Source organism: Monodelphis domestica, chromosome 1, assembly GCF_027887165.1.
Source record: "Monodelphis domestica isolate mMonDom1 chromosome 1, mMonDom1.pri, whole genome shotgun sequence".
NCBI lineage: Eukaryota > Metazoa > Chordata > Mammalia > Didelphimorphia > Didelphidae > Monodelphis > Monodelphis domestica.
The window spans coordinates 164091221-164114330 of NC_077227.1; the positions used below are offsets into that span (position 1 = coordinate 164091221).

The 23110-nt window shown below is 36.1% G+C and overlaps 1 protein-coding gene across 6 annotated transcripts in view; it reads left to right on the top strand.

Moving 5' to 3' along the window:
* Nucleotides 1–23110, top strand: part of LRRC49 (leucine rich repeat containing 49) — a 192994-nt gene that overhangs the window by 142588 nt on the left and 27296 nt on the right. The gene's annotated exons all lie outside the window — the stretch shown is intronic.

Genomic DNA, 23110 nt, shown 5'->3' on the forward strand with positions numbered 1-23110 from the left:
GTTTAAGTAATACCAATTAGCACTTTCTTCCTCTCCTTCTTATAGGAGACTTCTTCCCCTCCCCTTCTCATGTGTATCTTTTTGTGAGAAAGATTATTCTATTTAGTTTTTTTCCCATTTCTTGAAGTATATCTTAGTACCATCAACGATCCCCCCTCCTTTTTTCTTTCTTTCCCCCCACTTTTCCATATCGTCTTGATGCCCCAATCTTTCCCAATGCATGATTCTTCTAACTACTCTAATGATGCATACAATTTTTGAGAGTTACACATTACATTTTCCCCACATATTAATATACATAATTTGATATAAATGTAGTCCTTATAGAAGAGAGTTTGAATAAAAGAAAAAGATAACATTTTTCTCCTTTTCCCTTTCCTTCATATTTACCATTTCATGTTTCTCTTGCTCTTTGTGTTTAGATGTCAAACTTTCCACAGAGCTCTGCTCTTTTCTTTACAAAAACTTAGAAATCTTCTATTTTGTTGAATGCCCATACTTTCCCCTGGAAGTATATATAGTCAGTTTTGATGGATAGCTGATTCTTGGTTGAAGACCCAGATCTCTTGCCTTTCTGAAGATCATGTTCCAGGCCTTTTGGTCGTTCAGTGTGCAAATTGCAAGGTCTTGTGTGACCCTGATTGGCATTCCTTTGTATCTAAATTGTCTTTTTCTGGCTTCTTGTAAGATTTTTTCTTTTGCTTGAAAGCTTTGGAATTTGGCAATTACATTCCTAGGAGTTGTCTTTTGGGGATTTAGTGTAGAGGGTGTTCTGTGAACTCTTTCAATGCCTATTTTGCCCCCTTGTTCTAGAATCTCTGGGCAGCTTTCTTTGATTATATCTTGTATTATGATGCCGAGATTACTATTTATTTCTGGCTTTTCTGGTAGGCCAATTATTCTCAGATTGTCTCTCCTTCCTCTATTTTCCAGGTCTGTCACCTTGTCAGTGAGATAGTTTATGTTATCTTCTAATTCCTTAGTCTTTTGACTTTGCTTTATTAATTCTTGCTCTTTTGCAAGATCATTGTCTTCCAGTTGCCTGATTCTGACCTTTAAAGACCGGTTTTCCGTTTCAGTTTGGTCTGTCCTGCTTTTTGAGGCTTCAAGCTGTTTCTTCAATTGCGTGTTTTTGTCCCTCAGATTGCTGAATTCCTTTTGCATTATTTCCCATTTTTCCTGCCAGAAGGCTTCCATCTTTTTGATAACTTCCAATTTAAATTCTTCAAGAGCTTATGGCCAATTTCCATTTCTTTTGGAAGGTTTTGGAGCATTTGTTTGTGTTTCCTCTTCTATTTCCTCTGTATTTTCCCTCCATAAAATGTATCCAAAGTCACCCCCTTCTTCTTGCTTTTTTTGGTGTTGGGAGGGTGTTCCTGAGCATTGTTTGCCATCTCTATGTTTTTTCTCCCCTTTCCAGTCAGAAATCTGAGTGAGGAGGGCTTGCTCTCAGTATAAGGATCTAGTGATCAAGGCTTTAGCCTCGGGAAAATTCTCAGTTATCCGCAGCTGCTCTGTCTTCCCAGGGGAGCTCAGGGTCTGCCCTCCCCTGCCTGCCGGCGTTTCGGGTGTTACTGCTCACAGGTGTAGGTCTTTGGTGGTCTTAGTTAACTCCCAAGACCTGTGGGTGCCCCTTGCTCACTTCAGGGGATCCCTTCGCACACTCGTTGATTATAGCACACTAGTTCTGGGCACCCAAGATCTGAATTCCCCTTGCCTGCCTGCCAGGGTTTCGGGTGTTACTACTCACAGGAGTAGGTCCTTGATGGTCTTAGTCAGGTCCCTAGACCTGGGCAACTGCCTGTTGTTCAGTCCTGGGGTGCCTCTCCCTCACTTGTTGATTCTGGCTGGTGCTGACTTTAACTCTGGCTCCGAAGGTGTGGTGGGTGGGGAGGGTAGGTCGGCTTTTTGTTCCCTTATATTGTGGAAATGCCGGAATCCCACCTACTTCAGTGCTGCGCCTTAGTGTGGAATCTCTTATGAGGATGGTTGCTTTTTTTTGGGGGGGGGTCTTTTGCGTCGTCTGTGTCTTTGGGTCTGAGGAGAGGAAGCAAGCTGCATCTACTCTGCAGCCATGCTTACTTGGAAGTCTCTCCTACTATTTTTTTATAAAGCTGTTTACATAGTGAAAATTAATGATCCTGAATTGATCTGGATGTTAGTCAACACCCTCTTCAGGAGGGATTGTATAATTCTCAGAAAACCCAAGATTTAAAAAAAAAATTTTTTGAGAAAACATTTCAGGAAAAGTAGCTCAATAACTCCTTGAACAAGAAATGAATTGTTTGGAGAAAATGCCATAAAGAAACCTCCACTGCATCAAGAAGATCCAGAATGAACTTTGGAGTGTAATTCATTGAACTGAAGGGGATTTAACACATTTATTCTGAATGTAAACTCTTATGCCAAAGGGGACTTCTCCCTAATTGGCCTTTTTGTCAATGCCCCTAGCAAACATTGGTTTTGTTCTCTTTCTCTTCTATTTCCCTCTTATCTCTAACTATTGTAGTTTCCTCTTAGAAAGTGCAATATAGTATGCACCTTTTGCTAGAAGATCTTTAGAGGTATAAACTGGTTATGTTAAATGATTCATTGGGGAGACTAGTCTCCCAAAGATTCACAGAGGGGATTGTGAAGTGTGAAGCAAACTTTCTTTGTCTATCAATCAGAAACTTTTAATTTAATCAACCAAAAACTAAAACACTTTACAAGTCATTTTCTTAAGATTTCAATCAGTCAGGAACTTGTGAATCCTTTTGATAAGAGTTTTTACCTTCAGAGGATGACATGTGTGAATCCCCCAGACATTGCCCCCCTGAGAAGTGCTAGGCAATTTGGAAGCTGCGATTGGCTCCAGTGAAGAGGGGAAGGGGCAAGAAGTCAATATAAAAGACCTGAACTTCTTTGGCTGGAGGGAGTCTTCTGAAGATAGTCTTTCAGAAGTCCTCTTTGGCCTGAATTTGGAGCCTGGAGGATTCTAGACTGGAACTAAAGGAAGAGGAAGACCTGAGTTTGAATGTGACCTCAGGCACAGGCTAAACTGTGTGATCCTTGGCAAGTCACTTAACTCTGTTTGTCTCAGTTCTTTATCTTTAAAATGAGCTAGAGAAAGAAATGGCAAACCACTCCAGTATTTTTGCCAAGAAAACCCCAAATGAGGGTCATGAAGACTTGGACATGACTGAATTGACTGAACCAACAACAAAGTATGTCCCTAGCCAGCATATCCTTATCTGGGCCTTCAACATAGGTCTTCCTGCTTTCTAGCTGCCTCTCTTGCTCAAACAAATGAAATTAAAATATAATCTAGTCTTTACCAAGAGATATATGTATGAATTAAAATGTCATTCCATAGATTATGACTTTGAAATTGATTTGTGCTTATTGTGTGTACTTTCACAAACTCAGCTTAGTGTCTTCCTTAAAAGTTATGTTAGTAGCTCCCCCCATTTTTATATATGTTATTGTGTTAAAATTTTCATCAGTTGTCTAGGTCTGAATTTTAAATATTTTTCAATGATTTTTCATTATTTTTGTTGTTTGCTTTTTCTGACTAGTAAATTCTTGATGATTATAAGACCTTAGGACAATGGTTCTCAACCTTTCTAATGTCGTGACCCCGCAATACAGTTCCTCATGTTGCAGTGACCCCAAACCAAAAAATTATTTTGGTGGCTACTTCAAAACTGTAATTTTGCTACAGTTATGATTCAGAATGTAAATACCTGATATGCATTATGTATTCTCATTGCTACAAATTGAGAGGTTGAGAACTGCTACCTTAGGACCATAGGATTTGGAGACCAAAGCGGATATTAGAGTTCTTGTTATCCTTTTGCATCATTTTACAGATAAGGAAATTGAATCTCAGAAAAATAGACTTTCTTAAGATCACATGGGTGGGAAGTAGGGACCTTAGAGACATCCATCTCATTTTATAGATGAGGGAACTGAGATTTAGGGAAGAAAAATACTTGCCTAAATTTGAGATTAGCATACATCAGAGATGGAGTTTACACCCAAAGTCCTCTATTTTCAGAGCCAGTGCAGATGATAAAGCAGTATATTAAGCATCAGCTTCTTATTTCATTTAATCACCCAGCTATACAAAATGCCAATCATTTGACCCAGAAAAAATTATTTTCATTATTGCTATTTCTTCACTATTGTGTAACTTTTGACTCTAAGATAAGCAGGGAACATTGGGGTGAAAAATTATTATATTCCAAGCCAAGTTTGGGCAACTAGGTGGTACAGTGGAGAGAGTGTTGAGCCTAGAATCAGAAAGACTCATCTTCTTGAGTTCAAATTTGGCTTCATTAGCTGGATAAATCACTTAATCCTGTTTTGCCTCAGTTTCTCTTCTGTAAAATGAGTCGGAGAGGGAAATGGCAAACCCACTCTAGTTATCTTTGTCAAGAAAACCCCAAATGGGATCATAAAGATTTGGTCTTGACTGTAATGACTAAACAACAGCAAGAAGCCAAGTTTACATTTATTTTGATCTCTTGCTTATTACTACTTGTGTTTTTCTCAGCACAGTGCCTGACATGTAATAGGCACTGTAATAGATAATATTGGAGGGGGTATATTTGATGGGTAAATGATAACTAATAGATCAGGCAATTATCTTCCTTTTTGCCTACCTTCTTCCTTCTATACCTCCCTTCTTCCCTCTTCTAGCCTCCCTTCCTCCTCTTTGCTTCCCTTCAACTTCCCCTCTTCTTCTTCAGCCTCCTTCTAAGTCATTCAAGGTGAACTATGATGTTTCAGAGGAAATACTATTTATCTTCTTTATCTCAAGTAAGGGTTTATTTGGGGGAAACAGGAAAGATGGAGGATGGAGATAAGAGGGTTGGAGGTTTCCCTATTATCTACAGTGAGTCTTAGGTTGGAGGATATTGAGAAAAATGGCAATTCAGTCACTACCATGAAACAGAGCAAGTCAGAGAGAGAGATATGGACTATTGTCCTTCCTTCTTCTTCTGCCTTCAAATCAGCCAGGACCACCTCCAACTTGATTATCCCAAGTCCCAGCAATAAACCCAGCTTCTTCCTTCAAAGTCAACACTATCAGCCAAGAAGTCCAGAAATCAATCAGCAGTTGGCTCTTGCCTTCAACTGTTTCCCAGTAACATTCCAAATGGAATCTTCCTTTGATTGACAGCTGATCAACCTCTAGCCATTGCTTCTGTACTTTGGCCAGCCTTATAATTTCCCTCTTTTCCATAGCACCTCAATGTTTGTTGATTGATTGGTTGGTTGATTGTTTGAATACAGAGGCAGTGAATGAAATAGAATTAAGAGCTTTAACATTTTTTGGTACTGTTTCTTTTCATGGCATCATCATTCTCCCAAAATTACAGGCTATAAATTTAGAAGTTCTTCAGATTGAACATATAGTAGCATTTCAGTTATTCCCTGTGGTGTCAGGGGCATTAAGGTGGATAGTGTACTGTAAAATTTTCAAGTAACAAAAGTTAACATTTTAAGCACTAACACTTTAGACATATTTTTTTTTAAAACCCTTACCTTCCGTCTTGGAGTCAATACTGTGTATTGGCTCCAAGGCAGAAGAGTGGTAAGGGCTAGGCAATGGGGGTCAAGTGACTTGCCCAGGGTCACACAGCTGGGAAGCACTTTAGACATATTTAACAAATTTTATAGCATTATTTCTAAGATTACTTAATTTCTTTACTTAGTAATGAGAATTTAGTATATATAGTTCAACAGTTTCTTGATATCTAAAATTCATCATTATAACCTTTAACTATAATATTATACCATTATTTGGTGGAGTATTCTGAAGTGTGGAATTGTGGGGCTCTATGCTTCTATACTGAATACTCCCATATTATTGTGTTATTAATTTGGGTTCTTTTTCTTTCCCCCTTACTGACTTTTTCACTAATATACTCTTACTGTTTTCTTCTGGCTTCATGATGCAATTGACATCATTTTACTGTCCATGTTGCTTTTTCATAATTTCTGCTTTGGTTTTGTTTTCTCCCCCCCCTTTCCCTCTTTCCTGAATATAAAATTTCATGAGAACAGGAATTAAAACTTTATCTTGGTAGCTCTCTCCAGTGCAGTTTCAAAAGACATGCAGAATTTTATCCTCTTATCTGAATTTTTCCTTGTTTGCAAATATTTTAAAGTGTTTCTTTTTCTTTTGGTTTCTTCCACACTTCTTTACTTTTGCCCTCACAGACTTTGATTTTTCTTGTCATTACCAGTCAATCAGTGTTCTCTTTCTTCTTACTTGCTGGTGCATCAGTCAGTCATATTTTGTCTTCTCTAATTTGGGGTTAAATTAGGATTATAGGCTGTTAGTCATAGAATTGGAAAGGACCTAAGAGATCCTCTGTTACAAAAATGTCAATTAGGAAGTCCATGGGCTATATTACAGCTTGTGGCCCAAACCAGATTAAAATCTATTGGGGAAATATATAATAAAATAAATACAAATACAGTAGAAGATACCTAATATTAATATGTAGTTTCCATGTAAATATTTGGCCTTCAGTGATCTTTATGTATAATTATGTATATATGTAACAATAAATGTATAATTTATGTATAAGAAAATAATAAATGTATAATCATGTATAATATAACATTAAATGTATAATCATGACCTTTCTTTTTAGGGATGATTTTTTAAACTGTTACTTTCTTTCTTAGAATCAATACTGAGTATGTTTCTGAGAGAGAAGAGCAGTAAGCACTACACATTTGGGCTTAAGTGACTTGCCTAAGGTCATGTAGCTAGGAAATGTTGGAGACTGAATTTGAATCTAGGCCTTCCCATCTCCCAGCCTGGCTCTCCATTTACCTAACTACCCCTTCTGGTTGAATTTAACACCGCTGTTCTTGTCCTACCTCTTCATTATACAAATAATGAAATTATAGTCCAGAGAAGTTAAGTTTCTTAGTTGAAGTCATACATTGTTTCTTTGTTCTTCTCCCTCCCTTTTTTTTTTAAATATCCAAAGACTTCACCAGTTCTTTATTCTTTTAAAAAAAAAAAAGGATGAATGTACCAAATACCTGCATATCAGATACTTAGGGCACCATAAGTTGGATTGAGCTTTCAGAGAAACTCATACATTTAGATTAGGCTTAAAAATTAGAGGCAAGATTTCCTTTATAATTATTTCCACAAATTGGTGATTAGGAAGTTAGAATTCAATTGAAAAAGTGAATTAATCAGTCAATAAAGATTTATTACTACACATTTAATGTGTCAGGGATGGTCTATTTTTAGATTGAAATGAAAACGGTAATAACACATGACTGTTACTTCTGATATTTAGCAGTTATTAATCTCATTGTTTTGAACAATGAATTGTAATAAATGACTAAGAAGTTCCTTAGAAATAAGAATTTTAAAATATTAGAATGTATTTCTGAAAGATTATATGTATAGAGATATATAGAAATTTTAAAAGTAGAACTATCACATGCATCTTTAGTATTTTAAGTATTAGCCTTCCTGTGAAGGTGAGAAGTAAATTAGATGATCTCTCAAATTCCCATAATTATAATTCTGTTTCATGTATTCAAGGGTCACAGAAGGAACCCCACTTTGCACATATATATTCACAGTTCTTAATTTTCATAGTGCCAAAAAATGGCTGATTCTTGTCTGCCTTTGCCTAAGGATGATACTTAGTATATGGGTGTGAAACTCCATGCTTTGAAACAATCAGCCACAGAGAAATTATTGGCACAAAAAAAGGGGGGGAAAAACCATTCAAAAATACTTGTCCATCCCACTAACGGTTTCCCTATTCACTGTACTTGAGACAACTCTACTGTAATGTGACAGATTGCAGGATTTTTTCCCTAGTCAGTTATGGGAAAGTACTTGGTGTAATGTTTTCTTTGCTTACATTGGATACAGGCTGTGAGGCTGGTTTATTCTTGGTCATTTCCTGACTGTGAATACTGTGATTCCTTAGCCAAGACTACTATTATAAAATATAATGCATAAAATGAGTTTCCACACCTATGCATGTTGTAATAGAAAACTGTAAAATAAGTTATTGTAGGAATCAGCACCACTTATTCATTGGGAAAAGAATCTTTTGAAATACTCCAAACCCTTCTGTGCTGGCTTATTCTAGAAAACCTAAAAAATCCTATTCATTTCTCTTATATACCACTTTTTCTTTTAGTTGTAGAGAATTCTAGACATTCAAGAGTAAAATCTCCTCTTTGCCTAGCCCCATTAACTCGTTTTTTAAAATGTGCTCAGTTTACCATGTCTATCCTTTTATTTGAATGGACATAATATACTTCTGGCATATTTTTATTACATTGTGAAGGTAGAGTTGACTAACAATATTTTACTCTTGCCTTTAAGACTAAATTCTCTAAATAACTTGAGAAACTACATGATGGTAAACTGTTCATGGCTTTGTGATGAATATTGTGGTTTGGGAATATAGTCAGGCATGAGAGGAAAAAAGAAAACTGAATAATGTTGGTTTTTCACTGACAAATCATCTACTATTTTGTTGTGGTCTGAAAGGCATAAGGCAATCTTACCTAATTTTCCTAGAATTAGAACTACCTAAAAGAAAGACATTCCACAAGAGACAATAAGGGGCAAAGTCTAGTGGATATGAGTTCAAATCCCATCACTGTTATTTACTGCTTGTATGATCTTGGCAAGTCAAATATATCAGTAGGAAGAGTGTCTACATATAACAGTTATGGTGAACCTATGGCATGGGTGGCAAAGATGGGAGGCAAAGCACTATCTGTGCACACTCAGTTTCCCCCACCCCCAGTTTGTTACTCGAAAGGCAGAGGTATGCAGGCAGAGCTGCTCCCCCCCCCCACTGTGCCTAATGACATTTTTTAACATCCTCCACCCCTCTGCCCAGCAGCCTCTGGGAGCACACAGTGGATAAGGTAGGTGACTCACAGGTAGCAGAGCTGGAGGGGAGCAGAGTGCTCCAGCAACTCCCCTTCCCCTCTCTACATTTGCTGAGGACATTCTTCACTTCACCTGCCCCTCCACACAGCAGCCCAATGGGAATGCTTTCTCCCACCCCTGTATGAGGTAAAGGGGGGGGGCATGGCATGTGGTCTCTGGGGAAGAGGTGGAACAGCATTCAGTCTGGGGTTGAGGTGGGGCAGGGCCTAGCACTTCACCTCTAAAAGGTTTGCCATTACTGACATGTATGAAGCACATAGCCAGGGCACATGTGAGGAGGAAAGCTCATGTGACCAAAGGAAACCTGTAGATAGATCTACCTATAGGGAAAAGAAGGAATAAATGTTTATATAGTGCCTACTTTGTTCCAAGAAGCATGTGTAACTAAGGTATAGACATGGATGGGCAATTTATAGCATAAATGCTGCGGATCCACTGATTCATTTTCTCATTTATGCTTCTCTTTAGGAAGTATTCCCCATTTTGTCTTTGTCTGTCTTTTAAGCTCTCTTTTAGCATCTTCTTAGACTTAATAAATATATCATCTGTACTTTCTACCAAGGCAATGATAAAAATAATGTCTAGAAAAGGGGCAAGGATAGATCTCTTTTGCATTCCACTAAAGGCCATCTTTCAAAGTGGTGTCTTCTATTTAATAGAGGCAGCAAAGGACAATACAAAGAAAATTGGATTTGAATTCTGAAGTCTTGGGTTTGTTACTATCTTTGCCACTTACTGCCTTTTTGGTCCTTAGGCAAATTGCTCAACCTTTCTGGGCCTCAATTTCCTCATCTGCAAAGTGGAGATAATAAAACATACTTCCCAAGGTTGTTGTGAAGATCATATTAGATAAAGTATATAAAATGTTTTGCAAATCTTAAAATACTATATAGATATTAGTTATTATTATTTTTATCCTTATCCTTATCCTCATAGTTCATCTTATTGAGAAGAGTAGCAAAGAAAACTTTTCCTGAAATCTGAATAAATTATATATATATATATAGATATAGATATAGATATAGATGTCATTCCCATGGATTCCCAAACCTAATTACGTATCAGAAATATAAATGAGGTTATTCTTGATAGTCTTGCTGGCTTTTATGGATGACTATTTCCTTTATAGATATTTCCTAAATATTCCCTTTATAACATTCTGGAATATTAACCAGGAATCATTTGAAGTATACTGTCTACAGTTTGCAGAATCCACATTCTCCCCTTTTCAGAAAATCAGGAAATATTTTACTTTTCTCCAGTCCTATAGCACTTATCTTCACGATCTTTAAAAGATCATTGAAAATAGCCAGTGATAGGTAATGTTTGCTCTTATTTTTTTTCCTTATTTAGCTTCAGAACAAAAATTAGTTAATTCTTGTTCCTTTCTAATCTGGAGTATTTCCTTTGTTGTTGTTATTGCTTTAATTTTATTTAGTCAATTTAGAACATTATTCCTTGGTTACAAGAATCATATTCTTTCCCTCCCTCCCCTTCCCCCACTCCTACCCATAGCCAACACTCAATTCCACTGGGTTTTACTTGTGTCCTTGATCAGAACCTATTTGCATGTTGTTGATGTTTGCACTTGAGTGATCATTTAGAGCAGTTGTTCTCAACCTTTCTATGCTGTGACCCTGTAATACAGTTCCTCATGTTGCAGTGAACCCAAACCAAATAATTATTTTGGTGGCTACTTCAAAACTGTAATTTTGCTACAGTTATGATTCAGAATGTAAATACCTGATATGCATTATGTATTCTCATTGCTACAAAATGAGAGGTTGAGAACCGCTGATTTAGAGTATATCCCCCTCAACCCATGTAATCAAGCAGTTGTTTTCTTTGGTGTTTCTACTCCCACAGTTTTTCCTCTGGATGTGGATAGTATTCTCATAGATTCCTCTGAGTTGTTCAGGATCACTGCATTGCCACTAATGGAGAAGTCCATTACATTCGATTGTACCACAGTGGATCAGTGTCTGTGTAAAATGTTCTCCTGGTTCTCCTCCTTTTGCTCTGCATCAATTCCTGGAGGTTATTCCAGTTCACTTGGAATTCCTCCAGTTTATTATTCCTTTGAACACAATATTTTCCATCACCAACATATACCACAATTTGTTCAGCCATTCCCCAATTGAAGGGCGTCCCCTCAGTTTCCAATTTTTTGCCACCACGAAGAGTGTAGCTATGAATATTCTTTTTACAGGTCTTTTTCCTTATTATCTCTTTGGGGTATAAACCCTATAAACCCAGCATTGCTATGGCTGGATCAAAGGGAAGGCAGTCTTTTATCGTCCTTTGGGCATAGTTCCAAATTACCCTCCAGAATGTTTGGATCAATTCACAACTCCACCATTAATGTCCTGACTTTGCCACATCCCCTCCAGCATTCATTACTTTCCATTGCTGTCATGTTAGCCAATCGGCTAGGTGTGAGATGATACCTCAGAGTTGTTTTGATATGCATTTTTCTGATTATAAAAGATTTAGACACTTTCATGTGCTTATTAATAGTTTTGATTTCTTTATCCGAAAATTGCCTATTCATGTCCCTTGCTCATTTATCATTTGAAGAATGGGCTTGATTTTTTTGTACAATTGATTTAGCTCTTTATAAATTTGAGTAATTAGACCTTTGTCTCAGAGGTTTTTGTTATGAAGATTGTTTCCCAATTTGTTACTTCCCTTCTAATTTTGGTTGTGCTGGTTTTGTTTGTACAAAACCTTTTTAATTTGATGTAATCAAAATTATTTATTTTATATCTTGTGATTTTTTTTCTAACTCTTGCTTGGTCTTAAAATCTTTCCGTTCCTAAAGATCTGACATGTATATTATTCTGTGTTCACCTAATTTACTTATAGTTTTCTTCTTTATATTCAAGTCATTCACCCATTCTGAGTTTATCTTGGTGTAGGGTGTGAGATGTTGATCAAAACCTAATCTCTCCTATACTGTCTTTCAATTTTCCCAGCAGTTTTTATCAAATAGTTGATTTTGGTCCCAAAAGCTGGGATCTTTGGACTTATCATAGACTGTCTTGCTGAGGTTACTTACCCCAAGTCTATTCCACTGATCCTCCTTTCTGTCTCTTAGCCAGTACCAAATTGTTTTGATGTCTACTGCTAATTTATGGTATAGTTTGAGATATGGGTCTGTAAAACCACCTTCCTTTGCATTTTTTTTCATGATTTCCCTGGATATCCTTGATCTTTTGTTCTTCCAATAAACTTTGTTATGCTTTTTTCTAATTCAGTAAAAAAGTTTTTTGGTAGTTCAATGGGTATGGCACTAAATAAGTAATAAATAAATAATTAATTTGGGTAGGATTGTCATTTTTAGTATGTTAGCTCATCCTACCCATGAACAATCAGTGTTTTTCCAATTGTTTAGAGCTAGTTTTAATTGTGTGGAGAGTGTTTTGTAGTGGTGTTCATATAGTTCCTGTGTTTGTCTCAGCAGATAGATTCCTAAGTATTTTATATTGTCTAGGGTGATTTTAAATGGAATTTCTCTTTCTAATTCTTACTCCTCAGATGTGTTGGAAATATATAGAAATGCTGATGACTTATGTGGGTTTATTTTGAATCCTGCAACTTTGCTAAAGTTGTTGATTATTTTAAATAGCTTTTTAGTTGATTCTCTAGGATTCTTTAAGTAGACCATCATATCATCTGCAAAGAGTCATACCTTGGCATCTTCATTGCCTATTTTGATACCTTCAATTTCTTTTTCTTTTCTAATTGCTACTGCTAGTGTTTCTAGTACAATGTTAAATAATAGAGGTGATAATTGTCATCCTTGTTTCACTCCATATCTTATTGGGAAGGCTTCTAGTTTTCCCCCATTGCAGATGATGTTTGCTGATGGTTTTAGATAAATACGGTTTATTATTTTTAGGAAAGTCCCTTCTATTCCTATGTTCTCTAGTGTTTTCAATAGGAATGAGTATTTTATTTTGTCAAAGATTTTTTCTTCATCTATTGAGATAATCATGTCATTTTTGTCAGTTTGCTTGTTGTTAATATGGTCAATTATGTGAATGGTTTTCCTAATATTGAACCATCCTTGCATTCCTGGTATAAATCCTACCTGGTCATAATGAATAATCCTCGTGATCACTTGCTGGAGTCTTTTTGCATCTATGTTCATTAGATTGGTCTGTAGTTTTCTTTCTCTGTTTTTGACCTGCCTGGCTTTGGAATCAGTACCATATTTGTGTCATAAAAGGAATTTGGTAGAACTCCTTCATTGCTTATTCTGTCAAATAGTTTGTATAATATTGGAATTAGTTGTTCTTTGAAGTTTGATAGAATTCATTTGTGAATCCATCTGGTCCTGGAGACTTCTTCTTACGGAGTACTTTGATGGCTTGTTCAATTTCTTTTTCTGATATGGAGTTGTTTGGGTATTCTATTCCTTCCTCTGTTAGTCTAGGCAATTTATATTTTTGTAAATAGTCATTCATATCACCTAGATTGCCATAATTATTGCCATATAATTGGGCATAACAGTTTTTAATAATTGCCTTAATTTCCTCTTCATTAGAGATGAGGTATCCCTTTTCGTCTTGGATACTGTCAATTTGGTTTTCTTCTTTCCTTTTTTTAATTAGAATGACCAGTACTTTGTCTAGTTTATTTGTTTTTTCAAAGTACCAGCTTCTAGTCTTATTTATTAAATCAATAGTTCTTTGACTTTCAATTTTATTAATTTCTCCTTTGAATTTAGAATCTCTAATTTAGTCTTCATCTGAGGATTTTTAATTTGTTCACTTTCTAGTTTTTTAGTTTGCATGCCCAATTCATTGACCTCTGCCCCTCCCTAATTTGTTAATATATGAACTCAAGGAATAAATTTCCCTCTGAGTACTGCTTTGGCTGCATCCCATAGATTTTGAAAGGATGTATCATCATTGTCATTTTCTTCACTGAAATTATTAATTGTTTCTATGATTTGTTCTTAAACCAATTTTGGAGAATTGTATTGTTTAATTTCCAATTAATTTTTTATTTGCCTCTCCATGTGCCTTTACTAATTATTATTTTAACTGCATTGTGGTCTGAGAAGGCTGCACTTATTATTTCTTCTCTTTTGTACTTGTTTGCCATGTTTTTATACTCTAGTACATGGTCAATCTTTATGGATGTACCATGTGCTGCTGAAAAGAAGGTATATTCTTTTTTGTCCCTATTTATTTTTCTCCACATATCTACTAATTCTAATTTTTCTAAGATTTCATTCACTTCCTCTTACCTCTTTTTTATTTGTTATTTGGTTTGATTTATCTAGTTCTGATAGAGGAAGGTTCAGGTCTCCCACTAGTATAGTTTTTCTGTCTATTTCATCCTTGAACACCCCTAGTTTCTCCTTTAGAAATTTGGATGCTATGCCACTTGGTGCATACATGTTGAGTACTGATATTTCCTCATTGTCTATACTGCCTTTTATCAGGATGTAATTACCTTCCCTATATCTTTTGACTAGATCTATTTTTACTTTGACTTTGTCAGATATCATGATTGCATCTCCTGCCTTCTTTTTATCAGTTGATGTCCAATAGATTTGGCTCCATCTGCTTACTTTTGTAAAGGGTAAAAATTAGGGTTGTTGACTGAATATTTTATACTAGTTGTCGCCAGGGATTAAAATACTCCCTGATGATGATTAGGAGACTAGTCTCCCCAATTGATCACTAAACATAATCATCTTGTACCTTTAAATCTTCTAACTGCAGGTGCATACAAAATTTTCCCTTCTAAGAAGAAACTACAAAAGTTAGAGATAAGAGGGGAATAGAAGAGAGAGACAGCAAAACCAATGTTTGCTTGGCACATTGACAAAAACCAATTAGGGGGCAGTCCCATTGTGGCATAAGCGTATACATTCAAGTTAAATTTTCAACCACACCCAAAGTTCATTCTGGATTTTAGGTGTTATCAAGCTTCTTTCATTGAAGAACTTTCTCAAACAAAAAATTTTAAATCTTGTATTTTTATTAAAATAACCCCCCCCCCTGCAGAAGTGGGTGTTAAGAAACACCCAGTTCAGCTCAGGATGTATGATTGAGGTATGGGGGTATATGAGTCAATTATTAAGGAAAAAACACAAAAACATAAAGAAAAAATGGAAGAAAGTTAAACTTTTGGGAGAAAGAAAAAAATTCAAAATCAGAATCAAAATATCAAAATATATGTATATAACATTTTGAGTAAACAAGAATAAATTCATAATAGGCCCTTGTATTAGGGTCCAATAAATTTCTAACAGGCCTTTGTATTAGGGTCCAATTAAAGTAATTTCTATCCCACAAGTCTGTAGGACAGAATCCAGTAATATTTCACTTATCTATTTGCAGCCAAGATTACAGGAAGTTGCCATACTATAAGAGAGAAAAATACTAGATTTTTTTGTGTGTGATAGGGAAGTGTCATTCTCTGGTCTGATTTTTTGTTATTCTCAGGCATAGGAGGAATCAGGATGATAGCCAAACCTCGGTACTTGTTTGTGAGTATTTCACAGAGTATAGATACAAGGAAGTATCCTACATCTTAATATATGTCAAGTGTTGCATCCTCAAGTCTCACACTAGGTTCAAGTCCTTTTGTAATGGCTTAGAAGTGCATCAATCCTACCTGAATTGGTTTCTTTCTTTTTGACCTGTGTGCTCTTTTTGGCACTATTCAGGTTAAGTCTATGCTCCTATGGCACTATATAGATGAAGTCTGAGCTCATTTTTTATCTCATTTCCTAGAATCATACATATGATGAGAAGGATATGGAATAATGAGCAACAAAATGAGTAGAATTAAAAGGACATTATATCGAGCTACAGAATTAATACTTGAAGAATAACTTGTAAATGTCACCTCTAGAGAATGAACTGATGGAAACATGAAAGACATAATCTCTCTCTCTATCAAACTATATATACATATATATGTATATATATGTATATGATACATATAAATAAATTCTATTAATAAAAAAGGAATTGTTTTAGTAACCAGAGTGGAAAGTTACTAATAGCTTCTACTTTCTCTACCAAAAATTGTAGAGTCATATTTCCTTAGCATGCAAACACATGCTTTCTCATTAGGGTCTGGCTTCCCCTTTTCATGAAAAGAACCTCGTATCTTTTACTTAGCTCCAAGTGTTTTGTCGTTCTTTTTCCAGTTATCCTCTGTTGAATTCTTCTCTTTCAATCCTTTCTGCCTGACATAGGGCAAAATTTCTTTCTCTCTCTCCAGATTCTTTTTCTTCTCTTTTTTTTTAATCCCATGCCCTTCTATTTTTCAAGGAATACTTTATTCTTGAAAACCTGGAGACAGAGAAGAGACAGTCAATAAACTTTTAAGCATGCATTATGTACTAAGCATCATGCTATGTGCTGAGAATAAAATTTAGGCAAAAAACAACCTCTGTTCTCAGAGCTCAGTCTAACCAAGGAGACAGCATGCAAACAGTTATGTGCAAACAAGCTATATATAGGATAAATGGGAACTAATCAACAGCAGGAAGGCATTAGAATTAAGGAGAAGGGTAGGTTTCTGTAAAAGGTGGGATTTTAGTTGGGACTTGAAGGAAGTTGAGGGAAGCAAAAAGGCAGAGATGAGGACAGAGAGCATTCCAGACATTACTTGAGACACTTTACTTTGTCTTTTAGGAGAAAGAACAATGTTAAGGGTAAATTTTAGGGTTGAGACTGAATATATTTTTTATTGGTCACCAGGGATTTAAATTCTAAGTCCCAAAATACTCAAGTCAGAATGGAATTTTATGGTGGTTTATTTACAGTAGAAGGAAGAAGTTAAGAATGAGGGAGAGAGAGAGAGAAAAAAAGAGAAGATCTTCTCCAGCCTGGCCTGAGACTGGTGGAGTTCAGAGGCCTCAGCCAAGGGGCCTTCCCAGAAGAGTAAATCTAGCTTGGCTTTCAGCCAGGAGGCCTCCTCTAAGATCAAGGGCCTCCTTGGAGGCTGGTGCCTTTAGAAAGCCAGGGAAAGGGGATTAAGCCTTGCACTCACCACATGACAGTCTAAGGGAAGCAGTCTGAGGGCTCCAGTTCCTCCAAGCCAAGTTCCACCACCAAAAAGCCCTAAAAAGTCCCTCTCATAGGAAGTGACGCAAAATATAAAGGCAGTTCTTTACATCACTTCCTGAGTCTCACATGTACCAATGGTGGCTTAAACTTGGCTTTGGACAGCCGAGGGGGTCAGTCAGTTGTGTTCTGATTTGTCACTTGCTAGCACATATGGGTCATAGACCTTCCTCCACCACACTTAATCCATAAGTGGGGGTGTATACATTCCTGGTTGCTAGAATTCTAAAGACTAAGCAGGGTGGAGTAAATCTAAAATTCACAAGAGCTTGCCCTTTGAACATCAATAGAAGTAACTGAGATGAGACCAAAATACAATAAAAAATATAGAAGTTATTGCAAAATCTATTTAGTGAGATTCTCAGCTTTTATGGTAAATACTCAGGTTATAAATTAGTTGTTTCAAGTTTGATATTTGGTCAGTTTGAAACATGGAACTCATTTTCTCATATAAACAATTTTCTTATGGTTGGTTAACTTCCCAGGCTAGTCCAATTCTGAAATACATGAAAAGTATACTTACTTTAGGATTTGATCTATACTTCTAATAGCTTCTATGGAAAAATGTATCCTATTTTAGATGTTAGGATGGTAAGAACATATTCACCATCCTACAACTCTTGAATACATTATGATTTGGTAATGGAAGGGACTTTCCATTTTAATCTAGTGTCAAGCTGCCCTTATACCTACTTGCCACTCCATAAAAGAGAAATTGCCCCCACAATATATATGTTAGTACAATCCAAAAGCAGAAGAATCTCTCTCTAGCCAAGGTCTGTTTCACTCAGTTCTCCAGTCTACAACAGCACTTTCTAGTTTTTCATATGTATAAAAGTTAGTAAGTCAGGTGATTTTTTTAACCTTGAAACTGCCTGTTCTATTATAAAGACCACAATTCATTTTTTTTTTCTGAGCCTAATAGTATTTGTGCTTCTACCTATCTTCCTGATAGTTTGCTTGATACTTTTACACAGAATGTAATCCCACTGGTGAATATGTCCCAAAATTTCCATTCTTAAACTTTATTTCACATAAAAGAATAAACTCTCTGTCACTGCCTCTCTCTACCCCAACCTGAACTGAATCTTCTTCACTGTTGAACTTTATTATTCTCACTCTTGAAAATTAAGTTTATGAATTTCTCATCTAGGAAACTCTGGACATTTGTCTTTCTTGCTTCTTCTTATTAGTATACCATTACTTCCATCAGCCAGGCAAACATATGCTTTCTGTTCCCTACCATGTGATAGTCTTATTTCATGCTTATCATGATTACCAAATCTTTCAAATATCCATCATATACTGCATTCTAAAACTTCCCTTCAGTACTTCCTGCTTCAAGTTCAGTATATCATTCACATTAAATTCTTCATCAAATTCAGTCATCATTAAGATGGGATATAGGTAAAGGGACTTCTGGAACCTTCTCACTCTTTTCCTGAAATAATTATGGGCTTTTCACAATTCAATATGATTCTCTCATACCAGAATAGATGCACATCTTAATTCATTTTATCTCTGTTCTGTCTCAAATCAGCCCATCCCTTAGTGTTATTTATATATGTATATATAAAAAAGTAGGTATATATATATATATATATATATATATATATATACACACACACACACACACACACACACACATAATTTGTGATTACTTACTTATAACTCATTGGTTTCTGTAAGTAATGTGTATTAGAAGAAGCATGAAAGATTTGTAGAGGGGAAAAGGCATCAAAGGAAACTTTATAGAGGATACATAACCTGAGTAGCAACTTGAAATGAAAGATTTCAGTGACAGTTATAGAAGGATATTGAGGGGAAGAAAGGAGCAACAGATAGATAAATTTGTTTGTATTTCCTAGTTTATTACTGTGTTCTTAATTATAAGTAATTATATATATATATATATATTATTATATAAGTAAATATGATTATAAGCTTCACTGGAAGCTCAACCGAGAAATGGAAACAGTTCAGAGACGCAGTGAAGGAAACATCAAAGGCAGTCCTAGGTCCCAAACAACGCAACCACCAGGACTGGTTCAACGAGAACAACACTGCTATTGAAGACCTATTGAGCGAGAAGAACAAAGCCTTTATGGAGTGGCAAAATAACCCAAACTCTGCTCCTAAAAAGGACAGATTGAAGTCTCTCCAAGCCACAGTGCAGCGTGAGATCAGGAAGTTGCAAGACCGATGGTGGGAAAAAAAGGCAGAAGAAATCCAGCAGTTTGCTGATATGAAAAACTACAAACAATTTTTCAGTGCCCTCAAGACTGTCTATGGACCATCAAAACCCACCACCACTCCCTTGCTATCCTCTGACTGTGATACTCTCATAAAAGATAAAAAAGGCATCAGCAACAGGTGGAAAGAACACTTCAGTCAGCTTCTCAACCGACCCTCTTCAGTCGACCAAAGCACCCTTGACCAGATCCCCCAAAACCACTCCATTGAACAACTTGATGTCCTTCCTTCAATAGAGAAAGTCCAAAAAGCCATTAAACAAATGAGTGCAGGCAAGGCACCTGGTAAAGACAGGATCCCAACCGAGGTGTACAAGGCCTTAAATGGAAAGGCGTTTCAGGCATTTCACATAGTACTGACCAGCATATGGGAAGAAGAAGACATGCCCCCAGAACTCAGAGATGCCTCCATATAGCCCTATATATATATAATTATAAGTAACAATTACAGTAGCCCCTGAAATACCTGTAATAGAAGTCTGGTATAGCATTATTAGTGTATAGAGAAGATACTTATCTTTCTTGCTTTATTTGAAAACATATTTCAAAATAGTTAGTTTTGTAGTTTAGTTAAAAAATAATAATGGTGTTAGGTAAATATTAGACTTGTGAAGACTAGCATTAATGAACACAGAATTAAAAATTAAGTGTGGAAGTTAAACTAATAAGAATGGGAAAATCTTTTACTCTTACTCAGATCAGATCATTGAGGTTTGGGGCAAAGATCCTTTAAAAAAATTCTAATCACCATTTATACATCCTTTCGAAATAAGTGTTATTAATATTCTAGTTGCATGACTTTAGCTATGTCACATCATCTCTGACAGCCTGGCCTTAGTTTCTTCATCTGAAAAATGGGATAATAATAGCACCAACTTCACTCCATTGCTATGAAGATTCCTATGAGCTACTCATTATGCCCTTCATTATGGGGGATACCCTGAATAAAGATTAAAGTACTCCAAAAAATGTTATTAATGTTTTTTGCCTCAATAACTTAGCATGTATTATTTCTTCCTTGAGTAACAGTAGTAGGATCACTGGGTCTAAGGTGTAAACAAATTAGTAACTTTTAAAACTTATTCAAAGTCATTTTTCATTTTCATATTTACAGGATGTTAGTACTAATAACTCTTCCAATGTCAAGTGTTTACAATTTCTCTTACTTTTTTCAGATTGATGGCTATTAAAAAAGAGTAAGGGTGGGGGGAGACCCAAAGTGGATAGAGTAGTTTCCACTTAAAGATCCCCCTGAATAACTAGCCATGATCTCCAGGTATTCTAACCTTTGGTTAGTGAGAGTGAAGCAGAATCACTTTCTCTCACTGGGCCAGTTGCACAAACACCTTGGAGATAATGGATGTATAAAATCAGGATCTCTTTTATTATAAGAGAGGATACAAACTGAGGATCAGAACAAGGGGTCCCTAACTCTAAGGGATCTAGCGATTCACTCCACGACCCTCTACATCCCTCACAAGAGGAAGCCTTCAGGTCTTTTGGCTAACTTACCAGCTCCCTATTTCTATCTAGGTATTTCCTAAAAGCTGATTAAGAATATAATTTTCCAAAATTTCCTCTCCTTTATAGTAGTTGCAGAATAGTTATGTATTAAATGACTGAGGGACATTTATACTTGAACTCTTTATTCCTGACTACTCACAGTAATTTTTTTTTAATTTAGAAGATCTCTATTTTGACTATGACATTGCTAGGTGTTTTGAATTTAGGGTTTATTTCAATAAGTAACCAGTGGAATCTTTTTGTTTTCCCTTTGCCCTCTGGTTCTGATAGATATAGTCAATTTCCTTATATGATTTTTAAAAATAAGGTGTCTTCGTTTTATATGGGCATGGTTTGCCAGGGAACTCTATATTTCTAAATTATTTCTCCTTGACCTATTTTCCAGTCATTTGTTTTTAACAACAGATTCCTGACGTGTATTTTTAATTTTTCAGCCTTTTGACTTTGCTCTAATATGCCTTGTGATGACATACCTGGAATGGAATTTTTAATTATATTTGTTTCATCTTGTTTTTCAAGGAATCCACTACTTGGCTAAGATTTTTTCACCTTCTGTTCTAAGCTATTTTTCCTAAAGATCTCTGTTTTCATTTTTTATCTATTACTTCATTTCTTCTAACTCTTTAAGTCCTATAAGCCAAGTGATTCTCCCCCTATCTCCTCCACCCCTACCTAAGACTTTCCTCATATTTACTATGTAACTATTCTCTTCAAGATTTGCTTCTTGAGTTTCTTTTAAGCCATAAGCCATAGTATTTCTTCATTGTGTTTGGAATTTTCTTTTCTTCATTCATATTTCTAGCCCTAGTTTTTAGATTGAGACTTTCTGCCAAGACCAAATTCTACTCCTCTCATACTCTTAGATGGGGGTTGAGCAAAGGCCCTTCTGGATCCTGTTCATTCTATAGCCTGTGTGTTGCTTCTCTTGCCTTGTCACAATTCTAGATGGGGTGAATTATTCTTAGTCCCATCTTTTTCCTATTCCACAACTTTGACCTTGAGATGGAGTAATCACTTATTTTGCCTCCACCTCTGGCTTTTACTTCTTTCTCTGATGGCCCATCATTTGTCTGGCCCAGATCCTGCCTCCATCTCTTTGCCCCTGCACAGTAATGCATGGGATAGTATCTTTTTCCCTTACCTACAGTCCACACAAGTCTAATTTAGATACTGGGAATTTCAGAGGCTTCAAGATCAGTACTGAGATACTTCTGCTTTACCTTCTTAATCCTCTATTTCAGTACCTATTATTAAAGATTACAATTTGGAGCTCCTGGTGGGCCTTCCAAAGTGAGTTTCTGAGGTTTTTTTCTGAGGGAAAAATGGTATATGCCAGAGCACTTAGGTCCAGCCAGGTAGACAGGGAGCACAGGGCCCTATGAGCAGTGTTCTTATAAGGCAAACTTCTTTTTATTGATTTGTTTGTTTGGTTATTTATTCATTGTGCAGAAGTTATTCTATGTGAAGAAATATTTCATTTTTTCTTTTAGTTTTTATTACTTTCTTTGGTTCATTTTATGTAGTATTAAGATGCGAACTTATCTTAGAGTCTTCTCTCACCCATCTTGTCTGAAGTCCCAATATGTATAGCATTATACATAGAATATAGCTTCTGTTTTGGAAAATGTTACTGTCAACAGTATTTAAATAAAAAGTACCCTTCTACATAATTGACACTAAATAGTGTGAACAAGGAATTTGCCAAAAACAAGGGAAATCTGAAAGTTGAAGAAAAGGTTTCTGGAGGGGCAAATGGAACATTCAGGGCTTGTGGGGGAAGGGAGAGTTCCATGAAGATTCAAAAGGAAAACTGTTGGCCAGAGAGAGATTTCTGGTGGATCTCCTTATCTAAGACTCTGGGAAAGAGCTGGATGAGAGAGATACTCTTCTCAAACCCTTTTTGCCTGGCTGAGCTGAATGAAAATTTCTTGTCCTAAATTGAAGACAACTTTGGGTTACAATTTTCCCTTAGGGGAACTCAAAGCTATATTCCTTGAAGATAGTTTTTTATCCCACCATCAAAAAGTTGCCATAAAAATCAGTTAGCAGGGATCTCCCTATTTTCCCTTCCTTTCAAGAAAATAAATTAGATAACTTTAAATAACAACAGAACTGATTCTGAATCTATGTAATAGGAGGGGAGATTTTTAATTTATCAAAAGAAGAAGGCTGTGAAGGGTAGAATTACCCCCTTGTCTGGACTTACTGACTCCATTATATCTGCTCATCTTAGTGGAGAAAAAGGAAGATGTTACACAGAACTCAGTCCTAAAACCAACTGCTTTCTG